Source organism: Mya arenaria, chromosome 7 (assembly GCF_026914265.1).
Source record: "Mya arenaria isolate MELC-2E11 chromosome 7, ASM2691426v1".
NCBI classification, from domain to species: Eukaryota; Metazoa; Mollusca; class Bivalvia; order Myida; family Myidae; genus Mya; species Mya arenaria.
Window position 1 is genome coordinate 33,056,850 of NC_069128.1, and position 17,614 is coordinate 33,074,463.

General features: G+C 35.1%; 1 pseudogene; it reads right to left on the reverse strand.

The window, feature by feature from the left end:
* Positions 1–9,120: 9,120 nt before the first annotated feature.
* LOC128241082 (uncharacterized) lies at positions 9,121–16,243 on the reverse strand (annotated as a pseudogene).
* Positions 16,244–17,614: the final 1,371 nt, after the last annotated feature.

A 17,614-nucleotide genomic window follows, 5' to 3' on the forward strand; every position in this document is an offset into this window, starting at 1 on the left:
GGAAAAGACAGTTTTATTTAATCATCCCTCTGATTTATTTCGTTAAAATTTTTTATCATAAAGTAGTCCCGGTCGATATTTTATAATTTGGCTCGGAAAGGGATAAACCAATGTGCTTATCTTATTTTTTCTGAGATTTTTTTTAACCTTCAAGCACAAACAAGCCATCAAGCACAAACAAGCCATCGTTGACGGGGGATATATTTTCACTGAAAATGCTTGTTATATCTGTAGACAGGTCTTACTCTTGAAGAATATTAGTTATTACTTGTTTAATAATACTCTTTGTTGACTCAGGATTCTCCAAGGAAACAGGCACCAGGGGCAAGCTTACACAGAGGATAAGGAAGACCGTCAAGTAAATCGCAATCCACCCAAGAAAGGTATGGAAAAAAATAACAGAAGGGTATTCACAAAAATATCAGTGCATTTAATTGTTAGGGCTGTTCCAGGAAAAAATGTACTGGGGGGGCAATAACTGAGATGAATTAAATTGTCTTGGTGGGGGTGTTAAAGGAGTTCCAATTGTCTTGGTGGGGAGCATTATAGGAGTTAAAATTGTCTTGTTGGGGGTTGTTTTTGGAGTTCAAATTGTCTTGGTTGTGGATGGTAAACTACATATTCTAATGTGTTGTTTCGGGGGTCTCTAAGGCCGACCATTCGGATGTAAATTATAAAACCTAGGCCAATCAACCGAAGTTCATCAAAAGTCGCCAAGATAACTCAGTACGAACGCGTACTGACCGCTACAGAAGCAATTTTCACAATGTGGTATTTTTTCCAAACTGGCGTCACCAAAAACATGAGTCGTGATAATGTTCTTCGCTTTTTTAGTGGAGAACAAATAAGACACACTGCAAGAAACATTTGAAGGTATATATGTGAAATGACGTCCCATATGATTGTTACTGTTATCGTCGATAGTTTATTATTTTCTGTTCAGCTGTTTTGAAATCCCGAGAATATGCGAATAAATACACCAGTATTGCTCGGAGGTATTATAGTGTAGATGTCGCTCGATACCCTGATAAGCTCCAAAGTTGGCAACGAGAACAGTCAACTCTAGAAGTATTAAAAGAATATTAAAGTTTTATTTGCTGATTCTTTTATGACATAAATTGTACAATATAACAGCTAATTTAATACATGTGGTGGTATGTACAATAATAACTGCGCGGGCAGTTTATTGCAAAATGGCGGATAAGTCGAAATGTTCCAAACGTGGTGTGCAAAATTTACGTATTATGGCGGATCCTGATACTGAACATTGTTTAGTGACTGATGAACATAGTTCATCATATGACAAGAACAGGATACTAATGTCTGAGCGTGGCTCAAATGACACAAAAGGAGAATGTGGTTTTCAATCCCAAAAAGGAAGACAAAAAGCTGCAACCCAAAAGCCTGAAAAGGTTGTAAATGAGATGATGCATTCGGCTATTGAAACTTCAGAAAATAAGTTGCTTGCGGAAATTAACAGATTGCAAACTGCTATTGGTAAGCAAACTTTGAGAATGGCAGAGCACGAAAAAAACAGATTAATAAAAACAAGCAACTCAGAGAAGTTACTTCTAAATAAGCCTCGTACAAAAAATGCGAGGGCGACAAACTCGATTACGAATACGAGTTTGATGAAGGTCATAACTGATTTCTCTCTTTATGAGAATGAGCAGACCCAGAGTCTGAATCTATCAAGCCGAAGAACGAAGATGAAGAGAACAATAATAGTCGGTTCAAATCGATGGACAAACGATTCAAGTCAGCTGAGACATGTGATACGGAAATTGACACTGTTGCAGGGCTCATCCTACCAGGCGACTTAGGCGATTAAGTCGCCCTGCCCGTGGCAACTTTGCTATTTTCTAAGATCAAAGCGAAGTCAACTTCGCCGTCTTTTTCAAATATCAAAAAGTCGATATTGCTAAGAACTAACGCTTGTCAAAACAGCGACTCTGCCTCCCGCCTGTCAGCTCGATTGACAAACAGCCAATCGTTTTAAACCTAGTAAATATGCTCCATTGACTTCGGCCAAGGAGAACGCTTGTTTTATTCAATCGAGGCACGTGTTTGCACCATTGACTTTGTGTACATGTGCTACGTCATCGATGTAATAAAATTGTAAGGGATTAATATTTACACTTGCCGATGTTTGTAAATGTCAATTAGTGCCAATTAGGATTTATACTTGATGACAATAGCGGTTTAAATGATGTGCACTAATGACAAATGAACTTAACTGGGTGTGATTATCGCGAAGTTCCAGGTTTGTTGTTTTTTATTTCAGAAATGCTTCCATTATTATTTTTTATTCGAACGGTTCACATCAATATTCTATATAATTATGAGATATTTTGCATTCTGTTTAATAGTAATCATGCTTTCTATGTGGCTTCTGTGGGATTCCCCAGGCCTGAAACGTAAAGCTGATGATGTTGAAAGTGATGACATGATCGACAGTTCAAATAAGAAATCATTCAAAAAGTCAAATTATCAAAATAATTTCAGTTGGTACAACGAAGATGCAGATAAAAATTGGCACTGCGAAGTTTGTAGAGGTGCTAAGTTGGACAACGCCTACGCCCGTGGACATGACCAACCAGCAAAAACAACCAATCACCAGAGACATGGCTTGTGTAAGTATTTAATAAAACAATAGAAGCATTGCTTCGTCCGCAGATAAATGAATTCAAAGTGGTATTAATTTTAAGGTGTCTGGCTTAATATATTTTAAAACATGTTGTAATATATGCCCAAATTATTTTAAATGACAGCTGAAAATGATGAGATACTGTGAAATTTTTTGTGTATTTTCAGCAAATCAGCACAAGGCCGCCTTGGAAAAGACAGTTCTGAGTTCCCAGGAACCCATGAAGAAAATTGTACTGGCCAAACTGTCCAAGGATGACGAGCTTGGGGTCAAGCTCCTTAAGACTGCCTACCACCTGGCCAAGCGGGAGCTCCCCAAGGAGGAATTTCAGTACCACCTCCAGCTTGCCGGGGCCATAGGTGCTGATCTCGGCTGACCTTGAGACCTACATTGTGTGGACTGATTAAGTGTATAGTGCTTCTTGTTTTGAGAACTAGGATGTGATGATATATTGACTACTTTTTATGCCCCCGAAGGTGGGCATATTAAAATCGCACCGTCCGTCCGTCCGTCCGTCCGGCCGGCTCTGTAACTTTCCCTTGTATGGACAGATTTTAAAATAACTTGCCACATGTGTTCCACATACCAAGACGACGTGTGGCGTGCAAGACTCGTGTCCCTAACTCAAAGGTCAAGGTCACACTAAGTGTTTATTCACAATGGAGTGCTGCATATAAGGACATAGAGTATAGGTTGTCGTGTCAGGGCTGTTACTTTCTCTTGTATGGACAGATTTTAAAATAACTTGCCACATGTGTACCACATACCAAGACGACGTGTCGCGTGCAAGACCCGTGTCCCTACCTCAAAGGTCAAGGTCACACTTAGGGTTTATTCACAATGGAGTGCTGCATATAAGGACATAGAGTACAGGTTGTCGTGTCCGGGCTGTAACTTTCCCTTGTATGGACAGATTTTAGAATAACTTGCCACATGTGTTCCACATACCAAGACGACGTGTCGCGTGCAAGACCCGTGTCCCTACCTCAAAGGTCAAGGTCACACTTAGTGTTTATTTACAATGGAGTACTGCATATAAGGACATAGAGTATAGGTTGTCGTGTCCGGGCTGTAACTTTCCCTTGTATGGACAGATTTTAAAATTACTTGCCAAATGTGTTCCACATACCAAGACGACGTGTCGCGTGCAAAACCCGTGTCCCTACCTCAAAGGTCAAGGTCACACTTAGAGTTTATTTACAATGGAGTGCTGCATATAACGACATAGAGTATAGGTTGTCGTGTCCGGGCTGTAACTTTCCCTTGTATGGACAGATTTTAAAATAACTTGCCACATGTGTTCCACATACCAAGACGACGTGTCGTGTGCAAGACCCATGTCCCTGCCTCAAAGGTCAAGGTCACACATAGTGTTTATTCACAATGGAGTGCTGCATATAAGGACATAGAGTATAGGTTGTCGTGTCCGGGCTGTAACATTCCCTTGTATGGACAGATTTAAAAAAAAACTTGACACATGTGTTCCACATACCAAGACGACGTGTCGCGTGCAAGACCCGTGTCCCTACCTCAAAGGTTAAGGTCACACTTAGTGTTTATTCACAATGGAGTGCTGCATATAAGGACATAGAGTATAGGTTGTCGTGTCAGGGCTGTTACTTTCCCTTGTATGGACAGATTTTAAAATCACTTGCTACATGTGTTCCACATACAAAGACAACGTGTCGTGTGCAAGACCCATGTCCCTACCTCTAAGGTGAAAGATACACTAAGTGTTTATTCACAAGGGAATTCTGAATATAAGGACATAACAGTGTAGGTTGTCAAGTATGGGTGGTATTTTTTATGTTCAGAGGCAATTTAAAATAACTTGCCATATGTATTTGACACGTAAAGGCAAGATCAACTTTTCATGTACTGTCCTTGTTCGTAGGTCAATGTCACATTCGGGGGCATTCGTCACATACTGTGACAGCTTTTTTTTTTTTTACAACTGATGTCATGTTGTTTGATTTCAGCTAGTTTTGTTTGTATTTATTAGCTTATTTTATATAATTATTATGTATTTAAATTCAGATATATATTTATGTGTGCATGATAGGTTTGCATGTAATAAAATGTTTGAAACTTGACTTTTTTTTTTAAGATATATACAACAAATTAATTCCAACTAAAAACAACCAGTATGACTATTTTAAAACAATTTAAACACCTATTTATGTTACACCTTTTTGAATGCATAGAAAAGTTGTCCAGGGCACACCAGAACCCACCATTTGACATTTAAAATCTCAAAATTTTCCGACCTGCAACAGGGGGAAACCCCCTCCCGCCGCCCTCCCCCGTTCTCCCTTCTCCCTAAAATTTCTGTCTAGAATGAGCCCTGTGTTGGCTAAGAACATCACAGAATTGTTCAAGAATGGTATTGATGAAGAAAGGTACAATGAGTTAGTCAAAGATGAAAACAATGGCTGCCTAATAAATTGTGATGGGTTGGTATTCACACAAACAAATCGACTGGTTTGGGAAGCTATGTCTCCAACAGCACTACAGAAAATGCAGAACATTGAGACATCTGTTTTGAAAAGTACAACTATTTTGGCCAAAGTAGTTGACAAAATGACAAAAATGGCACTTTTGGGCCACTCAAACAAACAAATTAACTTGACTCGTAAAGATTACTTGAGACCTGAACTAAAACTTGAATATAATCACCTGTGTAACCACAGCAGGCCCTACACAAAATTCTCTTTGGTGACGATGTGTCAAAATCTGCCAAAGAAATTGAGGATTGTTCGAAAATTAGCAATCGCTTGTTCCAAAGTAGGCCCTACCCATTCAGGGGAGGCCAATCAAGGCAACCAGGCAAATTCCCACGTTTCCCTGGAGGTTATGGCCGTGGCACTTGAGGCTGGGGTTTCAACTCCTCTTACCACTCTTATGATGATGCTGGCACGCCCACAAGTGGTTCGGCGTTAAAAAACTTCTCAAAAACTACTAATGGTTTAAGAAAAATGCATAAAACATTAATTTTTGAACTTCAATATAAAAATCTGTGATTTTTTTTTGTTATCAGTCTTATATCACTTGTTTCCATGGATTTTCACAAAAATTGGCTCGTTCCAAGACAAAAAATAAAAAAGATGTCAAAACCTTCCATCTGTGAGAGTGCAGCTTTAAATGTGTTAGGTTAAATATTTTTAAAAAAAATGGGTCTGGACGGTTTGTTAAAAAATTCAAGAGTACCCAATAGATTGAGAATTCGAGCCCCACAAGTGTTCCCTGTGCATCACAAAAAGGATATCAGTACTCTGATTTGTAAGTAGGAAAGGAAACTGATCGTCAAGTACATGTATATAATCCTTGACCAGAAAGGTAATTATTAATTCTTTATTGTACATCTATCCTGTCTTTTATTAGCTGGCTCAGTTTTGCTCGAAGACATTAATTTGTTACTTGCATGTGAAAATTATTATCATACTGAGTAACTGCAGCTTTTGACTTTTAACTGTATATTGTATACTTTTTTTCAGCATGTATGACGGGACTGTTACGGGTGCTACAGGACACACTATGGATTTTCTGTCATAAAATTGACGAGATCGTGAATCTGTACTTTGACAGCTGTTTTCACATGAACCAAAGATGTTTCATACGAAAGTTTAACTTACTACAACATAAACTCTCCAAGATACTTGTAAAAAAACATTAAAAAAAAGTGTTCGAATTTGTGACCTTAGCCAGTATGCCAGAGATGTGTTAATTGAGTATGTTGTATAGGCTATAAGGGCGTCAATGATTGTATGTTTGATAAAGTGTTGTTGATTTATTTATTTTCCTTCCGTATTATTTTAAACAGACCCGGGAGGAACTGTAGAGAACCAGCCAGACAGCCCGCCCGCCGAGATGCCCACCCGGCTGTACTTTGTGTATGCTGACATGCTGTAATTTGTTAGTACTTCAAGATCATAGAATGGAAAATTGTATCCAAACTGAAGTATAAAGTGAGTAAGTTTGGGAACTGTTTGTTCCACCCTAAATGAATTTCTTTCATGTTTTTGTCAATCATTTCTGGTGCGGCTTTGATAATAATATTATTTTCTAATGGAACTGCTGACTTGCATTAGTCTTTGGTCTGTATTGTGCATCTATTCAAACATTTTGTTTGCTCTTTTAAGCAAACATTACATTAATTTAAGAATTTTCTTAAGAAGAAAACATCTACTTCAACAATCACAGCAACACAATAAGATCCCTATTTTAAAGAAATAATGCCACCTTTAATTAATTCATTAATTCATTCTATCAATCATTCATATATATATATATATATATATATATATATATATATATATATATATATATATATATATGTGGATGGGAATGGGAATATGATCATTCTGGCCCAAAAATGACATTTTGAGATATTGTATCCTTTATGATGCCAAGTATTTCTAGAACAAAAATCCAAAGTTTCGAGTCAAAATTCACAAAATGTAATTTTTTTTAGTACTTTTTCGTTACACAGGTGTAGAAATGAACAACATGTGAGGTCTTATGTGTTTATTTAGAATGAAATATTCATGTCAGATTAGTATCCTGTCAAGGATTATTTACATGTAACATATAAGTTTTAGCATAGAAACAATAAGCACTCATAGTTTGATTACAAAAGTTAACGAAAAGTTCATACTGCATTTGGTTGCTATGGTAACTATTGATAATGCCATTTTCACTCATTTTCTAAATGTTTCTTAAAAAATAATGTTTTTCACAAAGTTGTGTTTTAAGTTATAGACATTTTTATGATTAACCAAGCAATTGCAGAAATAAAATCTGAAGTTGTTAGTCAAATATTAAAAATCAAAACAATGGATATGGAACATTTTGTAACAGAGGGCTTAAACACAATTTGAATTCTTATTTTGAATGAAGTATACAAGTCAAAATATTAAAATATAAAACTATCTTTACTAGTATCACATAAACTACAAAAGGAAAATAACAAGTATACATCGCTTATGTCCATAATGATAAAGAAACTTACAACAAAGGTCACAGCAAAATTCAGTTGCTATGGTTACTTATTAAAATGCTATTTAACCAATCATTTTTGACAGTCTGCATAAAAAAGAATTATCTTAATAAAATTATTTATAAGAACAAATATTGACATATTTATGATACTAAGTATATTCAGAAATTAAATCAGAAGTTTTACGTCAAATTCCACAAAAGTTAAAACACATATGAAACATTTTGAAACACCGAGCTAAAAAACAATTTGAACAAAACTGTTCTAATTTTGAATACAATATCCATTATAAGATATTTAAATATTTGACTTATCTTTACTAGAGTTACATAAATTTCAAAATTAAAATAGCAAGTACACATTGCTTATGTCAATAATGACAAATAAGTTGGCCACAAAGGTCAAAGCAAAAATCGGTTGCTATGGTTACTAATGAAAATGCTATTTCCAATCATTTTTCAAGACTGCAACAAAAAATGTGTTCTCAATATACAATCCGTTTTAAGTTATTGGCATGTAAATGATACCAAGTATCTAAGATATAAAAACTTAAGTTTGAAGTCATTTATGAACAAAGAAATCAAAAGATATGGATCATTCTGTTACACATAAACCAGTTGGAAAACAATGTCCACTAAAAATGTTCTTATTTTTTAAATACAGTATCCATATCGAGATACTAACTTAACTGTCTGTTATAGCTAACACATAAACTTATAGAAATTATGAGTACACATTGCTCATTATATGTACAAAATGACATAAAAGAACTACAGAAACAACAGTCTGTTGCTATGGTTACATGTAATAATGCCATTTTTCCTCATTTTTTCACATTTTCCACAAACATTTGATTTACAATCAACATTTCACCAACAAATGAGTAAATGACAATAGTTAATTCATCGAGATGTCATTTTCAACTGAAGTAATAACTATAAAAAATGCATCTTCTTAAATTGTCAAGTCACATTTTGGTAATGCTAAAGGCCTAGCAAGTGATTAAGAAAAAATCTGCACGGTCTCTTTCATTTGCTAAAAAAACAGAGTTGTAGTTTGCAATGATTTGGTAATAAAAAACACTTGCACAATGCAATGCAACCAATCAATAATATTAGTAATACACAAAAAAGCAAATATTCTTTCTCATGTTTCAGATGGCAGAGATACATAGATCTTAATTGTGTTAGTCTTTAGATGTAGAGGATATTAATCAAGTTGTTCAATACAAAGTTGATTAAACAAGTGTTTTCTGTCCAACTAATATAAAGGGACTTGGCAAGCCTATAACAATCTAAGTAAACAATTCCAATAAGTTATTTTGCATTTCCTCTCCTGTGATATAATATTCATATCAATCCTACTAATGTGAGTATTTACAGCGCTAAACACATTAATCGATACTAAAAAGCGTTCACATTTTCAACACCATTCATTATTATGATGTCATATTACGATTTATTACACTTGCTTAAAATGCCATTTATGACATAAGTATACTTCCAGACTGGTTTGACAAACAGATCTGTGCAGCATTAGATTTAACCAGTCCACATTGAATTAACACAGAAGGCTATGTTTGCGTTTACTGCCTTTCTGTGTGTTATTTTTGTCGATATCAACTTTGACTTTACACAGAGTTGGTTTAGGGCATACTGCAGATCTTGATGACTCAGATCTAAAGAATGGACCAATAGAATCATGAAGGTACCATTGACGTGCAGCATCTAGGCATGGTGTGCGCTTTAGTTCAGGCAAAACACCACACTCTGGACTCATCCTCAAAAGGTTAGCTTCAATTTTCTGAGGAATCTACAAACTCTTTGCATACTACAACTCCTGGTTTATGTTTTGATCCATAGAAATGGTGGTATTTGGTAATATTCTTTAGAGTTTTGAAATATGTATCTAAACATGATTTCCAACTGTGAAATGTGACTGGCTGCTGAGGGTCATTAATCAACTGTGGGATGTTGTGGCTTGACTTTGAAGAGGCGGATACAGTGTGGGCAATTTCTTGAAGATTCTCGGCATTACAGCATCGCAAGATACCGAAGTGACAGTCAGGAGCAAATTTGGTGTGCCCAACCAACATAGTGTTTAGCGTTACACTCTCATGCAGTCCTGAAAATTGTTGGAAGATTTAGTGTAAATAAAACTTATCTATATTCACAAAAGATAAACTTAGCAAATGATTTTAACTAGGGTATAATAAAAAATTCAATACATATAAATCTTACAATAATGGAGTGTTTACTTATATGTTTATTTGATTAACATATTCCTTATATCAAATTACTGCCAACTACGCTTTAACTTTATCCAGTTCTGCATCCTATTAAATTAGACCACAAATCGCAGGTATCAATGATGTGATTGACTTCAAAAGCAGCTCAATGCATTTGTCCTAAAAAACCAGACAAACAATTATTAACAGATTAGAAAACTGACCTGTCATTACACGCCACATGGCATACCAAAGCACAGCATTGTTCTTGTTTTGGCCGACAGCATTATCGAAATAAACCTGGAAAATTTGATACATTCTTTTTTTCTTTTTTAAGCTATATGAGGAAGAATTCACTGTCCAGCTTGATTTGTTACATCACAAATTGTTTGGTGTCCACATAAAATTTTTTTTTTGATCAATAGTTTAGTAAGTTGAGGCTTTTACATGCTACTGCATTTGTTTTTGTCACTTCTAAAATACCTTAGAAGATTCAAATAAAGCACTTCACACAAAAAAAGTAATGAGCCTTCAATTTATTTAAAAAATTGGTGATGTAACGATGACATTCCACTATGAATGGAACCCTTTCTTGTTGTAAACATTTGCTTTATTATAATTTGTAATGCTTTGTCACATAAATAGTTGTTTTTTATGCAGAAAAACAAAGCAAACCATGCCGAGTTTTGAAGCATACAATCGGTTTTAGGACTTTACATCCAGATGTAACTGGACACAAAGGTGCACATCAAAGAGTAAAGTTATATACTTTTGTGGCAGTAATATGAGCTATTTGAGGCTTATTTCTCGTATATGTCTCTTGATTATTGCGTAACACAGGTACATAACATGTTTATACATTCTTTCTTACTAGCACTAGAGACTTAAAATGCTTTTCAAAATTATTTGGAAGTAACTTGGGACTCTTTTACCCAAATGTCAAAATCGGTAATGAATGGTGTCGCCGTTATGTATTCGTGTAATAAGAGCAGTGTGACAACAGACATTTTTTAAGAAATTCCCAATTATCTGGTTAAAATTTACTCAGTTTATAAATGCAAAATTGCGAATTATGACTGCTTAAAATACAGCGTGTACCGATGTAAACACAATGACTTTATAGAAGTAACATAAGACACCAAAATACCAGCTTCAGATCGATCTTTACAACACATTTGAACTGAACGCGCGTGAACTGGAATGTTTTAAACCTCAAGACAATTGAGACAAATTATTAGTTTGTGCACCCGTACATGCGAAATATACAAGATGCATCAATTAATGTCATGAAACTGAATGAAATAAGCCCACCTCGAATCTGTTAGGACGTAACTTCCACGACAACACTTACCCATGCTTTGCTTGTTCCGCCATCTTGGAGTGGTGCGTCTTCGGACAAGCTGTCCGAACCAACAATGACGTTCTTGGGGACGTTTTGACTAGGCACTGGGGACGTTTTGACCAAAATGGGGACGTTTTGACCATAGGACGTTTTGACCTGGGGACGTTTTGACTGTAAATCGGATATACTACACATTATCAATGCGCGCGTTCGGTGCTACTTTTCTGTCGCGGTATTAGCTATATGCCACACAGTTAAAGTTTGTCAAAATACACAAAGGGCTGTGTACATGAACAAAATCTGAATAATTTGTGACGTAACATTTGAGACAAGACTTTTGTATTTTTTACTTTTGTACGTATTTATGGGAACTATTGTTTTCATCAAATGAACACCTGACCTCGGTAAAATTAAAAACAGGTCACTAAAGTGAATTATACATGTCTGTTGTTGTCAAAAAACCAAGCGATTCAAGACGTAACATATTTGACACCAAATGTTACGTCATGTTTTCTTCAGATTTAATCGGGATTTATATGTTTTCAACTCTTCCAAATGCTTATTTGGCAAATGGACGTTGGGAAATATACCTTTCTATAAAGATAAATCGTCTGAAGCGACCAAAAGTCCAAAGTGCTGAAGGAGGCAATATCAGTTTTCTGAACCCACGGTAAAAATGTTCATCAAATGTCAAACAAAACTGACCAAATTTTATAAAAAATAACTAGTTCCTGTATTTTTAAAAATTATTATTATACACATATAAAATTCCATCAATTTTGTCTTTCTAATGATTACAACACTGGAAACATAGAAAAAACGCGAACTACAACTAAATCCAATTATTTGATTCTCATAATCTCTTCTCAGCAATAAGGATGAAGTTTGCATAGGCTATTAGAACCCTTAATCCATTAAATATTCTATAGATAATCTTAATGGGTTATCGTTTTAAAGCACTAAATACCTCAGCATGTTTTTCACTGACGCCATTGTGCTGAAAGTAGTGGTGGGCCATGCTCACAACACTGTCACTTCCTTTCCCCGTCAATTCGCTTCGTCCACCAGATAAAATGTCTGCTTTCCTGTATAAATAATGTTAACTATTGTTAAAGGGACTATACACCAAAAAATGTTTTAATAAAATGTTTAACTCTTTGATATCATAATTGTAAACAAATACCAAAATATAAATGTTCGATCTGGAGTCGCCAAATTTGCAGTCCAGTGTTGTATCCTGACTGTGCTACGAAAGCTTACTCTAAACCTTTGGAATATTTAAGCTATATACCTAATTTGGTAACATCACGTGATAACATCGACAAGCCATTCAAGCATAAAAATGAATTCTACTAGGTATACAAACCTAGAAATCTTTTTTAATGGTAAAATACGAAAAAACTGAAAAATAAATAAATTGTAAACTATGTGGTACTTCAGTTAGTTAGTTTCAATGCATTGTACACATCAATACCAAGTTTTTGTCAGTTTTCAACAATTTTCTTCTTTTTTTAGCTATTTCATCAAAGTTATTGTATAGCCCCTTTAAATGATTTCACAAATAATAATAAAATTTTACTAAAATAGTCAGCAAGAAGATAAAGTAGATATCCCAATATGACACTAACAGATGGCTGTATAACTTTTACAGATCTATATTTTTAATTAAAATTCATTTTTATAATTAAAGCTAAGATCAAGAATGTTTTACTTGTTTAAGTTAAATATTTTGAAAGGATTTCTAAGTTTGGCCAAATTAAAAGTTTTTGAAAAAGAATGCAAAGCTGACAACATAAAAAAATCCAAGCTACAAATTTAATTCTGACTTGAAAATACAATTTTTAAAGGTACATATATATGGTATAAGATCTGTCTTATTCTGTTACTACTTGTTTTATTCAGAGTGACATATAACCATAAAAAATATACCTGAACCTTCGGTACACATGCCAAACACTTAACACTTCTATGGCCTGGCGAAATATATCGGCCCGACTTGTTGCGCATGATGTTGATAATGGACTTGCTGGGCAAAATCCCATGGGTAGTGGTAGTGCACATCTTGGCAACATGGTTCAGCACCTTCAAAGACAATAATGATAGCATTTAAGAAATAAAATAGTATTCTATTTTATGAAAACAGGTGATCTGAACCGTTATTCAGTAACATTCAAATGATAGTAATATAAACTGTATCAGAAAATGTTAAAGTTTGAGGAGTTCATTTGCAAAATCTGGATCATCATTTTGAATATATTTAGGTGTTGTTTTTTTCGGTAATTTGGGAATATGACCTATACCTATGAGATTGGGAATTTTCGCGTCAATTTTGGCAAAATTGGGAAATTCTTCATAAATAATTACAAAGGATATAATTTATATAATACTGTAATGAATAACACTGGTATTTTTAACATAATATGCACTGACTCCGTTAACACCTTAAATTTTTAATCCCTTGTTTTAACTCTTTGAAATAGTCAATTGTTTGATCAACAAGTTCTTAAAAAATTCAGAGACAATTTAATGGGCTTATCTTCATTTTTCCTATTAAATTGGATACAAAATCTGCTGCCTATTAAAAATTATGACTTTCAGACTCATGGAGAGAATGGAATGAAAATATTACTATTTTTAATTGATTCCAATTTTCAAATAGTCAGACTTGTTTGCAATTGAACAAAAAAACAAATGAATCCATTTTGTAAAATTTCATCAACATGATTCCTTTGACATTCATCAAAAAGTAAATACACCATCATTATAATAAATAAATACTTGGTCATTTCACCCTGTTGTCTTAAGTTTCATTTTCACTTCTCAGTTCTGTCATTTTCCGATATTGGCAATGAAGGTCAATGTCATGTATGTAAACATGTAGGTGAGGCATGACAAAGAACAGCATTGTCTATAAATTATTCTAATCCCCTTCTGCACCAAATAATTTAGTGTTAACTTTAAATTATTAATCCTTTTGTTGACAATGATACATGTTTTCAACACAATGTTTTAACTCTTAATTTGTTACATGCTTTCCGATTGGATAAAAAATATAGTTCAACCAATGAAAATCCACCTTTCACCATGACGCGGATATTACATCATTATTTGTTTCTGTGAATAGACACTTGCATGTAGGGGAAGTAACTGTTTTGTTTTTATTTTCATCGTCTTTTTTTCTTATTTTCTTTTGAAGCTTTTGAGCTCCAGATTGGGAATTTTTATTGGGAAATTGGGAAAAAAGATACTTTGTGCCATTGGGATTATGACCGAATACCGGCTATAAATATTGCCAAAAAAAACACCTGTATATTATTATATTTCATAAGGTACCGTCGAGGCCTGTGACAACGTGAACTGACTCATAGTTTATTTAACATTTTACCTTGGCGGTCATTATCGGTTGCTAAAAACAACAAAATATTTTCCAATGGTGTCGTAGAATTCATTTCCGGGTTTTGTCAATTACTTTGATTGCCATGTGAAAGTACTGCCCAATTGCATTATCAAGTTATACTGACTAAACACAATCATTTAATGATTAAATAACATTTTATTTGCACTAACCACTTGTAATTCCACAATTTGAACCCAGAAACGTTTAAGTTTAACACCGGATGTTTCTCGTGATAAACCGGGAAACGGTCTCTGTTAATGCGCTGTTTGTCAGAATGTGAACAAATATCGGTTATAAACAACCACTTCACGATCAAGCATATTCTGATCAATGTCCTTTCGTTTCAAAAAAATAAAATAATATTGTTTTTATTTCAAAAACGCCTCACATCATCAGCCAGAAATGTTTGCACCTTACCGTCATACAAACGTAGTTACCAAAGTCAAAAAGCCGAACAGCTGACCAACTCTTTCTGTTAATTAAACACAAGTTAAAAGTTTATGATCAACTAAACGTCAACGAATAGTGTTGCAGAGGGTCTATTGCCGAAATTGACGTTTTTTTTATGTTGACAACAAATAAATAAGTTTTAAGCTCGAAAATACCATAAAACATCAAGGGGACAAAAATGCGCGATTTTATTCTCACCTTTTCTCGTTATTCACGTAAGCTCCGCAATGATCAAAATCACGTTCCCATCCACATAAACATTCTGACCAAGTTTCATGAACTTACAGTCATAAATGTGCCCTCTATAGTGTTATAAACAAAATGAACCAAAGGGGTATTGCCAATATTTATTAATGGTGCTTCTCTTCATTTATATAAGGTGTTACTGTTCTTCTGTTTTATCCTACTGCTTTAATAATAGGTTGAGCTGTACAATAGTGCCAAGATAAATTTCTTGAGTATTAAACTCATAGCGCATCCCTGTTAACATTATCATGCATGCCAGGGAGCCTCAGTCCAAAGCTTAACTGTCCTCAGCCTGGTGTCTTAACTCGTCTCTCCGGCTAGAAACCCTGTTTTTCATGTCAATGCCAAGCCCAGAGCATCTCGGTGCCAAGGTTATAGGCCTGGTGTCAGCCGGTGATTAGGTTTACCTAATATAACGTTATGACTCTACACATTGCGGAACCAACTGGTATACGGAATGGTCTGGTCATTGTCATTGACAGAACAATGCGGGTTTTTAGTCTTAGACAGGTGTAAAGACACAAGTTAGCAGGATGGTATATTTTGCTTATGACATGTTTCAGTCGACCGCTGGTTGCTGTAAGCGAGATATAGAGACTAACAAGTACCTTTGTAATTACAAGTACCTTTGTAATTTCAGCTTACTTTGTAATGGCTATTTTGATCTGAAACTCATTATAACATTTCTTAATCATTGATAACAAACAGGTGTTGTATTTTATTAGATAAGGGTCTAGGTAAGGCAGGCCAGAAATTTGAATTCAATGCACCAGATTGCTATGCCATTAGTTTTGTTTTGAAGGACTGATTTGCAATCTTAACCAGAGGCGTCAAGTCCCCAGCAACCCCTGATCCACTGCAACAATTCTGAAGCCAAAGCTACTGTCCTCAGCCTGGTGTCTTAACTCGTCTCTCCGGCTAGAAACCCTGTTTTTCATGTCAATGCCAAGCCCAGAGCATCTCGGTGCCAAGGTTATAGGCCTGGTGTCAGCCGGTGATTAGGTTTACCTAATATAACGTTATGACTCTACACATTGCGGAACCAACTGGTATACGGAATGGTCTGGTCATTGTCATTGACAGAAGAATACGGGTTTTTAGTCTTAGACAGGTGTAAAGACACAAGTTAGCAGGATGGTATATTTTGCTTATGACATGTTTCAGTCGACCGCTGGTTGCTGTAAGCGAGATATAGAGACTAACAAGTACCTTTGTAATTACAAGTACCTTTGTAATTTCAGCTTACTTTGTAATGTCTATTTTGGATTAAAACTCGTTACAACATCTTTTTATCATTGATAACAAACTGGTCTTGTAGTTTATTAGATAAGGGTCTAGGTAAGGCAGGCCAGTAATTTGAATTCAATGCGCCAGATTGCTATGCCATTAGTTTTGTTTTGTACGACTGATTTGTGATCTTAACCAGAGGCGGCAAGTCCCCAGCAACCCCTGATCCACAGCAACAATTTAACAGGAGTTGGTAAGTTAACAATGAGAAAGTGCTCCTTAAATGTTAATACCACCATCATACATTGTTTAAAAAAACAATTCATATTCCATAAGCTAAGAAAATCAATGTCTATCATAAAATGGTTCTTTTATTTTTGCGAATTTAATTGAAACTTTAGTGACACTCATATTTAACATCAATACATACACATGTATAACAAACGTAATTTTTAAGTGATTAACCTTTAACTTCTTCCTCAAATAATGCATAAACATTGGAAAATATTAATTACTGAAAACAAGATTGTAACTGCATGTGTACTTGATAGCTGAAAATTTACACAAATATTAAATAACTGGTGGGTCGTAAAAGATTTACTGTGCACAGCTATTGACTTTATTAGGTATTTAACAGTTGTTTAATACTTTTTTGTGACATCTAGACCTTCCTGAGGATGTTTTCAAGTAACTAGATGTTCTGGGTGACAGATACTATCTAGTCATAGTTGTTACTTTGTTCTGAACGGACATTTTTAGTGAGTTGTCCAATTGCAGTGTCTTTGATGCCAGAGAACCAGCAAAATTTCTTGACAGATTTACATGTTTAGGTATTGTCAGCAGTACATGTGAGTGACCTGATCTTTCATCTGATACGCTCATAACTGTCTGTTCACTGAGACCTATTTCCAGCATAATTATTCTCTGTCATTTTCAGGTACTTGATGTCGTGTGTGGGCAGAAATGCAGAGTGATACCACCAGTCACCTAAGCCATCTTTCCCCTCACAGACGAGAGACTTGCGCAGACAGGGCTGCAGTTTCCAGAATAGCACTGAACCGTAGACTTACAAACTTTAGGTA